At 40.9% G+C, this 9,811-nt stretch overlaps 1 pseudogene across 1 annotated transcript; it reads right to left on the reverse strand.

Annotated features, from left to right (window-relative positions):
- Positions 1-5,171: 5,171 nt before the first annotated feature.
- LOC128572685 (histone-binding protein RBBP4-like) lies at positions 5,172-7,041 on the reverse strand (annotated as a pseudogene). The gene has a single exon (XR_008376231.1). The product of XR_008376231.1 is annotated as a histone-binding protein RBBP4-like (transcript).
- Positions 7,042-9,811: the final 2,770 nt, after the last annotated feature.

Here is a 9,811-nt window from a genome sequence, read left to right on the forward strand (position 1 = left end):
TTCTTCTTAAAGATCCTTTGATCTTTCTTTCAGCAAGCATCATACTGCACTTAGCATTAATATTGTACAACTTCACTCACAATATAATAACCTTGCAACTCTAGAGGTCCGTTTACCACCTGTCCCCCATTCTATCTGCTATCGTGTGTGTTCCATCTACATACCTTATAAACTCAAATTCTCATGAGTGCTTTAAACAGTCCTCTATATTTTAAGCCAATAAGACTAAAAATCTGGTCTTTTATATTTACCTGTCTATTTTCTATATCCAATCCTCTTCATTCTTTCCTGAAGATCTAATTTTCTACCCAATATTATTTCTCTTTAGCTTGGAAACTTTGTTTAGCAATTCTTAGCCTGTAGGTATTTTGGCAATGAATTCTGTGTTCTTCATTTAAAATGTTTTCACATGAATATAGAACTCCTGGGTTGACAAGTTTTTTGTTTTGTTTCTTATTTTTAAATTGTTCTGTTGGATTGCCTCATTTCTGATGAGAAAACAGCTAACATTAGTCATTCTAAATGTTCCCCCCCACCTTGTTTGTAGTTATTTCTCTTCTGTCTGCTTTCAGTGTTTTCTTTTAATCTTTCTTTTTCAATGCTTTGATTATTATGTACCTAGGTGTATTTATACTGCTTGGATCTGCCCAGCATCTAGAATCTGCATGTCTCTCACCAAATTTGGGAGATTTGGGGCCATTATACCTTCAAATGTTTTTTTCTACCTCACTCTTTCTATCCTCTCCTTTTGCATCTTCAATTACTTATATATTAGAACTCATATATTACTTATATATTATACTTATATATAATACTTATTAACTGTTGAGAAATATTGAGAAATCTTTTTTCTCTCTACTTTTTTATTGACCCATCTTCAAATCCACATACTTTTTTCCTCCATCATCTTTATTCTTCTATTAAATATTTCCAGTGAAGTTTTAATTTCAGATATCATATTTTCAATTCCAGAATTTCTGGGCATTTTCTTTGTCATCATTTCTCTTTCTCTGTTGATATTTCCTATTTTTTCCTCATTATTATACGAATATTTTTCTTTACTTTATCATGTATAGTTAAAGAAATTGCTTTAAAATCTTTACTTGGTATTCTTAAATTCTGGTAATGGGGGGTTGGTTTCAGCCATAGTTGTTTTGAGAATTAGTCACATTTTCTTTTGTGTGTGTGTATCAACTAATGTGGATTATATTGTGCACATTGGGAATGTTATATTCTGGATTCTTATACATTCCCCCTGTATTTTTGTTTTAGCACACAATTAACTTGGTTGGATTCAAATTGCAAGCTATCTCTTGGTTGGCAGCCCCAATCTCCGCTTCGTTCTTTTCCCTCCAGGTGGGCTGTTAGCAGTCTGCCCCATGTGTGCGTGTTTCAGGGATGAGCCAGAAGTCGGTGCAGAGTTTTTACACAAATTTTAGAGTCCTTTGTTTTTCATTCTTTTCATTCTGGGACCTCCTCATCACCACCTAACACTGTCACTTAACCTCTTGAAGTCTTTTTTTTTTTTGAGCCAGAGTGTCATTCTTTTGCCCCAGGCTAGAGTCCCATGGCTTCAGCCTACCTCACAGTAACCACAATTTCTTGGGCTCAAGCAATCCTCTTGCCTCAGCCTCCCAAGTGGCTAGGACTATAGGCATGTGCCACAACACTCAGCTAATTTTTCTGTTTTTAGTAGAGATGGGGTCTCGCTCTTGCTCAGGGTGGTCGTCTTGAACTCCTGAACGCAAACAATCCACCTGCCTCACCCTCTCAGAGTGCTAGGATTATAGGCGTGAGCCACTATGCCTAGCCATCCCCTGTAGTCTTGACATCCTCATCTGCAAAATAAAACCTTCCATATAGTATAAAAATATTAAAATGAGATTCTCCCAGGATGCCAGTATACCATGTATCAAATTCCAAATTGGGCTCAGCGCCTGTAGCACAGTGGTTACAGCGGCAGCTACATACACCCAGTCTGGCAGATTCGAACCTATCCCAGGCCCACTAAACAACGACAACTGCAACAACAACAACAACAACAACAACAACAAAAATAGCCAGGTGTGTGGCAGGCGCCTGTAGTCCCAGCTGCTTGAGAGGCTGAGGCAAGAGAATAGCTTGAGACCAGGAGCTGGAGGTTGCTGTGAGCTGTAACGCCATGGCACTCTACCAAGGGCAACATAGTGAGACTCTGGCTCAAAAAAAAAAAAAAAGAGAAAAGAAAAAAAAATACCAAATTGACTGTGAGTGAGATTCCATTTGCAAATTTTGTGATGAGAATGTTGCTCATTAGATGAATGAATCTCAGCTCTTGAATCAGATCAAGGATAATAGAAAAGGAGATCAGAGAGTGAAAAGGAAAATTGCTGAGGCAGCTTCTTTAGAAAGAATGATTGTCACAGTCCTCACGGGGTAAGAGCAGCCACAGCACTCTCCTTTGACTCAAAGCTAGTCAGGCAGGCTTCTAGAGAGGCTGACTCTATTTGCTGCTACTGGAAGACACAAAGGACTATTGATTCAGGCTTAAGAAAGCTAAAATGGGCTGTCAGGAGAAGATGGGAAGATAGAATGGCTAGATTGAAATCAGTCTGCACTTCCAGAATTGGTGAAGTAAGGGATGTGAAGTTGTCTTTCATAAACCATATGTGGTCTGAGAGAGAGAAAAGGGAGAGAACCAACGTGGGGTCGTTCTGGGTTATGTTCAGTAGAGTGATCTGAAGGGACAGAGGATCCCTACAGGGATAACAGGTGAACTGAGAAAGGTACAGCAAGTGACCATCCAGAGTAGAGAAGCATCTGCCGGACCACAAGGCCAGGCCCAGCGGCTCATGCCTGGAAGGGAGGCCAGGGTGGCCTTGAGCTCAGGAGTCTGAGACCAGCCTGAGCAAGAGTGATACCCCCGTCTCTACTAACACTAGAAAAAAGTAGCTTGATGTTGGTTGCTGTGAGGTAGGCTGACATCACCATGGTACTCTAGCCTGGGCAAGAGTAAGACTGCTTCAAAAAGAAAAAAAAAAAAAGATGCATCTATAGGAAAGAGGATCCTAGAATCTTCACGTCAGTGCCAAAAAGAAGAAGAATGAATTTCTACCCAAGCACGATGGCTCACACCTGTAATCCTAGCACCTTGGGAGGCTGAGGTGGGTGGCTTGCTTGAGCTCAGGAGCCCAAGATCAGCCTGAGCAACAGCAAGACCCTGTCTCTACTAAAAACAGAAAAATTAGCCAGGCATTATTGTGGGCCCACTTAGTCCCAGCTACTTGACAGCCTGAGGCAGGAGGATTGCTTGAGCCCAAGAGTTTGAGGTTGCTGTGAGCTCCAGTGCTGCCACAGCACTCTCCCCAGGGTGACAATGAGTCTCTGTCTCCAAAAGAACAAAAAAGAGTGAGTTCTTCTGCCCTGTCAGAACAGGGTGAAGCTACCGCACCAGGTAAAAAAGACACACCCCTTTATCCCTTCTGCCTTGTCTCTGATGGAGATACAGCTGCTGGGGTGTTTGACAGGAGGCAAAAGAGAAGAAAAGAGCTGAAGAGTGAATGACGGTCTTCTTCAAAGACAGGCAGCTGCCACTTCTGCCCTCAGCTTGAAGGACAGGGAGAAATTTTACCTTTGAAAGAAGATAGAAGCATTTAAGCTTATAGTTGTTATATTCTATTTTTTTTTTTTCTCTCTCTCTCTCTTTTCTGAGACAGCACCTCACTCTGTCACCTTGGGTAGAATGCTATGGAGTCATCATAGCTCACGATAATCTCGAATTCTTGGGTTTAAGCAATCTTCTTGCCTCAGCTGCCCAAGTAGCTGGGACTACAGGTGCCCACCCCCCCACCCCCCAATGCCTAGCTAATTTTAGTAGAAATGATGTCTCACTCTTGCTCAGGCTTGTCTCCAACTCCTGAGCTCAGGTAATTCACCTGAGGCCTCCTGGAGTGCTAGGATTATAGGCGTGAGCCACTGCGCCCATCCTGTTGTTATATTATAAATGTTGCTTTGAGGCTGTTTTTGGAGCAATGGTAGCACTTTCTGACCACAACAATGAAAAAAAAAAAAAGTCATAGGATTTTCTAAAGTTTCCATCAGAGTAGGGGAAGATTAGTTACTAAATATAAATATTTTAGATAGGAGATAAAAATACATTGCATTTTGATTATTACAAATGGTTCTTAGTCAACACCTGGTTAAGTGTTTGGGCTAGGAGATTCTAAATGAATGTTGATTCTTGCTTATCTTTTCTGATCTGAAGTTTCCATCTTGAAAACGATACCTTTTGGGGTGTGACAAAATATCTGTTAGCATAGACATTTTATTCTGTATGGGAAGAAACTGCTAGGAAACTCCTCTCCTTTGCTCTATTAGTATATTTTAGTTTGGCAAATGAACTGTCATTTTGAAAGTGTGGTCACCTAGGATGGAGTTACTGGAATTTCCCTATTTATACAATATCTGACAGGTAATCTTAAAAGATAGGACAGAATTCTAACCAGGTACCCGGGTTATATGCAGGTCACCAGAAAAGGTGCTGGAATCTTTACACAGAAGGCCCTTATGCTCTCTAATAATGTATGTTTTTCCGATTTTTTTAGGTTGTCAAATCCATTCAGGTGGAGTTTGGGTTCCTCAAACAATTCCTTCAGCTGAAATTTGAAGATCGTCTTAAAGAGGAGTCTTTAAGTCTCTTCAGTGTTCTACATGACAGAATCTTAGAGGTAGAAAAGCACTATAAACAGGTAGATGTGCTCTCATTTCCTTTGTTTTATATGTGGATTGATCTGATGTATGAACTGCAGTCTTTTTTTTTTTTTATGTAGAAAAGCAATTTATTCCATTTTAAGCCTTACACAGTCAGTCATGGAGAGTAACAGGCCTGCTGGTGAAACAGGTCACCCAAAATGGAGATTGCATCAAACTAGTGGTCAAGGACTAACTCCTAAAAAAAAAAAAAAAAGCAACTTTTATCAAGGATTAATTTAATTTTTAAAACAAATACAAGTTATTGATTCACTCTTCTCAATTTGACAGAATACCGTTGGCATTAACAGTCAGGTGGAAACATACATCTTTACAACTTGGTGGTCCCAAGTTTAAAAACAAAAAACCCATTTCCCAGAAGGGAAAGAAACAGTATGAAAACAGCTCGAAAATACACTAACGAGCAAAAAATATATGAGGAAAGAGGAACGTGTAGTTTTGACTTAACTGAAGAAACCAAGACTGGTCTACACAGGCAAATGTGCATCCTGGAAGGTTAGGTGTGAAGGTTATTCAGAGTGGGAATCTATGACTTGCATCTCCCCTATTTCCTGAATAAAAACAAAATCTTGCAATAGCAATATTTATACTTCATGGCTCAGACACCTACATCATTTGGCTCTACTCCTTACTTACTCTAGCTTTTACTTAAATGAGTCTGAAAAACTTGGGGATACAGCATCAGAAGAAAAATAATCACACATAATATTCCCCTTTCTGTGGCTACTTGTAGACCTGGGTATGTTACTAGAAAATTCCTGAAGAAAATTGAAATGTAAGTCTGTGGCTTTGCTGAATCAAGTTCCCCAGTTAGTATTTAGAAAACAACCACTGTTTGGGCTAATAGCACTGTTGGTGGTATCTATTATAGAGAGATAGCCAAAAAAAGTCTGTGTATCTCAAAACCAGTGTTAAATCAATCTCAGGGTTGAGAAGAAAAGAAGGGGAGCCTAAAAATCACAAGAAATGCAGACAGATCTAGGACCCTCGTCCTTCTGAATCCACGCTTCCTTCAGGGTCTTCATCATTATAGATGTTCTCTGCCATCTGCCACACTGCATGATATTGTCCTCTGATACAGAACAAATCACCCAAGGTTCGTTAGGATTCCAAGAGAAATCAGATATCTTGGCAGTGTGACCACCATGAATAAACAACAACTCTGGTGGCCCATCTTCTGGGGATTATTCCTCTACAATTTTACTTAAGTCCCAGACATTCAGTCTGTGATCAGTACCACTAGAAGCCAAAATAGTCTCATTGTGAGGTGACCACTGAACCTGGAATATTTCATCCTTATGTGATTCAAAGGAATGCAACTTAAGCTTCAGATTTCATAGGTCCCACAAGGCAATGGTCTTGTCAGCTGATCCTGTGGCAAGAATGAACTCACTGTAAGGATTGAAAGAGAGGCAGTTCATTTCAGCAGTGTGAGCATCCACTGAATGGCTTGGTTTGGAAGTATTGTTGGAATGAGTATCCCGAATCATAAGTTTCTGATCATCAGCAACTGACCCAAACAAAGACTCGTGGAGCAGCTGCCAGGAAACATCTTCAACTACTGCTGTATACCCTGTACAGATGGTCTTTGCATCCACCACCTTTCCTTCCTTTGGAATAGCACTGATGTCCCACAGGCAGATGGTATGATCATCTGAAGCACTAAGTAAGTGCCCACTGAGATTTGGGTTCCAAGAAAGTCCATAGCCTTCCTTCCGATGTCCACGGAGACGTAAGTCTGGGTTGCACTCTCCAGAAGGGTCTGTTTTAGAAGGATGTTTTATATAGTCAAAAACAAGAACATCACTGGATGGAGTCTTTGTTGCAATGATGCAAGGGTTCTGGGGCATATAACGGGCCCAGTTTACTTCTCCTTCATGGTTGATCTTGATTTCTATTTCAATTTTCCCACTAACAGAACCGAAACCTCCAAATTCTCCTTTTTCACTGTCGTAATGTGATGCATCAAACTGAGCATCATCATTAGGGAGCTGCACGCTAGCTACAAGGTGGTTTTGTTCATCTGATGTGTGTGTCCCCAGGACAAGTCAATGAATGCTGAAATCTTTCCCTTCTGGTCTGGTTACATCTGGAAGCCACTGTGCAGTTAGGCTGGGCCACTCCAGAGCATGGGTCATCACCAAATCATAAAGAAAAGGGATGTTCTTTTTCCATATTTTGTATTCCTCGTTGATTACACGTTCTTCCACAGTGTCGTCAAAGCCTGCTTCCTTGTTGGCCACGGCCGGTAAACAAGCGGCGGGGGGATCCTGGGGTCGAGCATTGCGGGAGGGGCAGCAAGCCTACCTGAACTGCAGTTTTTAATTGAGAACTTAGGAGGGTAATTTAATGTCCCATGCTGTAGTTAACACATGTAGTTTTATAATGTGTCAGAAACTTTTATAAGTACCTTGTATATGAACTAATTTCACCCTTACACTGACCTGATAAAGTAGGTGAAATTACTTCCCCTCTTTACAGAAAACTAGGGCACAGAAAGTTTAATTTATTTGCTCAGGGGCATCAGTTAAAAAATAGCGGAGCTGAGGTTCCAGGCCAGACAGCTTGATGCTTGAGTTCCTGCATAAGAAATAATTCCTTACTCACAGTTTTATGTGATCTGATTTGTTCTTTAATGGCTGTGTAGGAGCCAAAGACATGAAAAAAACTGTTGCTTTAAGGAATTTCCTGAAATCTTTGGTCAGGGTAGCATGCCTACCATTATTAACACAAATATCACTATTATTTCTGTGCTATAAAAATAAAAACACCCATGTGGGGGGTTTGGGGGAAGTTAGGCTTTTTTTTTTTAGTTTTGGAGAAGTGCTATTTTATAGTTTTGGTTTTTTTTTTTTTTTTGGTTTTTGGCCGGGGCTAGGTTTGAACCCGCCACCTCCGGCATGTGGGACGGGCGCCCTACTCCTTGAGCCACAGGCACCACCCTGGAGAAGTGCTATGTTATTGAAAATATTCTGCGGCTCACATTTGGTATCATCAGAAGGGAGACAAGCTTCTACAGCCAAGAAAAAAGGAGAGCAACCGGGAAAAGAGACACATTCAGGAGCTCAGAGAGTTAGTGGTGGGAAAACCCTGTCTTTTGATGACCACACCATACTAAGTACTGTGCTAAGCCTTTTAAACGTAATCGCTCGATTAGCCCCTCAAATTCCTAAAATGGAAATTCTATCATCCCTCACATACAGATAAACTGAGCTTGTCACAATTAGAAAGGGGCACGATGACGTTTAAATTCAACCCTATCTGACTCTGAAGCCTGTTTGCTGTTTACATTCCGTGCTGGAATCAGAACTGATATCAAAATCAAAGATTTTTTAAAAAAATGTACTATCTTTCGGGCTGCACCTGTGGCTCAAAGAGTAGGGCGCCGGCCCCATGTACCAAAATTGGTGGGTTCAAACCCGGCCCCAGCCAAAAACTGCAAAAAAAAAGAAAAAAAAAAAAAGTACTATCTTTCACTGTTACTCTAAATGAATACAATCAAATTATTTGATTCATCAGAACATAAATCTAGTATGTAAATAAGCCACTCTAGATTTCTTTTCATGAGTATATCCCATTCAAAAAAAGTACAAGGAGGCTCATGGCCCGCAGCTCAGTGAGTAGGGTGCTGGACACATACACTGAGGCTGGCGGGTTTGAACCAGGCCAGGGCCAACTAAAAACAACAATGCAACAAAAAACTAGCTGGGCATTGTGGCAGGTGCCTGTAGTCCCAGCTACTTGAGAGGCTGAAGCAAGAGAATCACTTAAGGCCAAGAGTTTGAGGTTGCTGTGAGCTGTGACACCATGGGCACCCTACCCAGGGTGACATAGTGAGACTGTGTCTCAAAAAAAGAAAGAAAGTACAAGGACTAATTCTCATATTAATCTAGAATTTTTTTTTCAAGTACAAAGACCGGAAGAAGATATGAATCACATATAGATTTTACTACTTCTGAAAGCAGTTCTAGAAGCACTAAAAAGCTTTACTTGATGTGTAAAGTGAAGTAAAGAGCTCAAATTGTCTATATTTTCTCTGTATGATCCCTCTATCGCTGGTTAAGTATCAGTAAAAATTGAAAGTGTTGTAATAGCTGTAGTGAGAGAGTAGTGATTATAAATGGAAGTTTCCAAGAGATTGTGATGACTTAGATTTTTTTTTTTTTTACTATGAGTCCCTCCCAAGTAGCCTAGTAGGTATGAGTCGTATTTGGAAATACATCCTGGTGCTTATTGTATTTATTTTTGGTTTGCAGAGAGAAGATAACATAAGAAAATGCTTCTATCAGCAATTAGCCGACGCCATTGCTACCGTCAAGGGAATATACAGAGTGGGTCTTTGGGGCCATGGTGGGCGGGGCTCGCCTCAGTTCCTGCGGACATGTAAAGAGGGGCTCACTTTGGGGTCCCAGTCTGTGCTTCTAGCTTGGAAGTTCTGTTTCCTCAATGTTCAGGTTATCTCAGAGGAACCAGGCCTAAGGCTATTCATGCTTAAGTTAACTTTACCAAAATAGTACTTTTATGATGACAGATCAAACTTTCCAGAAACGGGAAAATTCTGATCAGGTATCCAAGCACTTGGGCAAGACTCAACGTAATACAAAGTTTGTTGGGTGAAGATGCAGGTAGATAGAAGGAAGTCAGATAATCCATGGGGTCTATGGTAAATCCCAGGGACAGCCTCTGACCCTTGATGGGTCAAATTTTCTACTGCTAACACTCTTCTATCTGCTTCTCCTTTCTTCACAATGGGAAAATTCTAGACTTAGTAAGGACCTTGTACTTCCTTTAGTACTTATAACCATAATCTCACCTTCCTTTTTTTTTTTTTTTTTTTTAAGAAAAATCAGAGTCACACTCTGTCACCCTGGGTAGAGTGCTCTGTTGTCATCATAGCTCACAGGACCCTCAAACTCTTGGGCTCAAGCAATCCTTTCCCCTCAGCCTCCTGAGGAGCTGGGACTATTGGTGCCCAGCCACAAGGCCTGGCTAGTTTTTCTGTTTTAGTAGAGATGGGGTCTCTCTTGCTCAGGCTGGTCCGGAACTTCTAAGTTCAAGCCAT

Source organism: Nycticebus coucang, chromosome 20, assembly GCF_027406575.1.
Source record: "Nycticebus coucang isolate mNycCou1 chromosome 20, mNycCou1.pri, whole genome shotgun sequence".
Classification (NCBI taxonomy): Eukaryota; Metazoa; Chordata; class Mammalia; order Primates; family Lorisidae; genus Nycticebus; species Nycticebus coucang.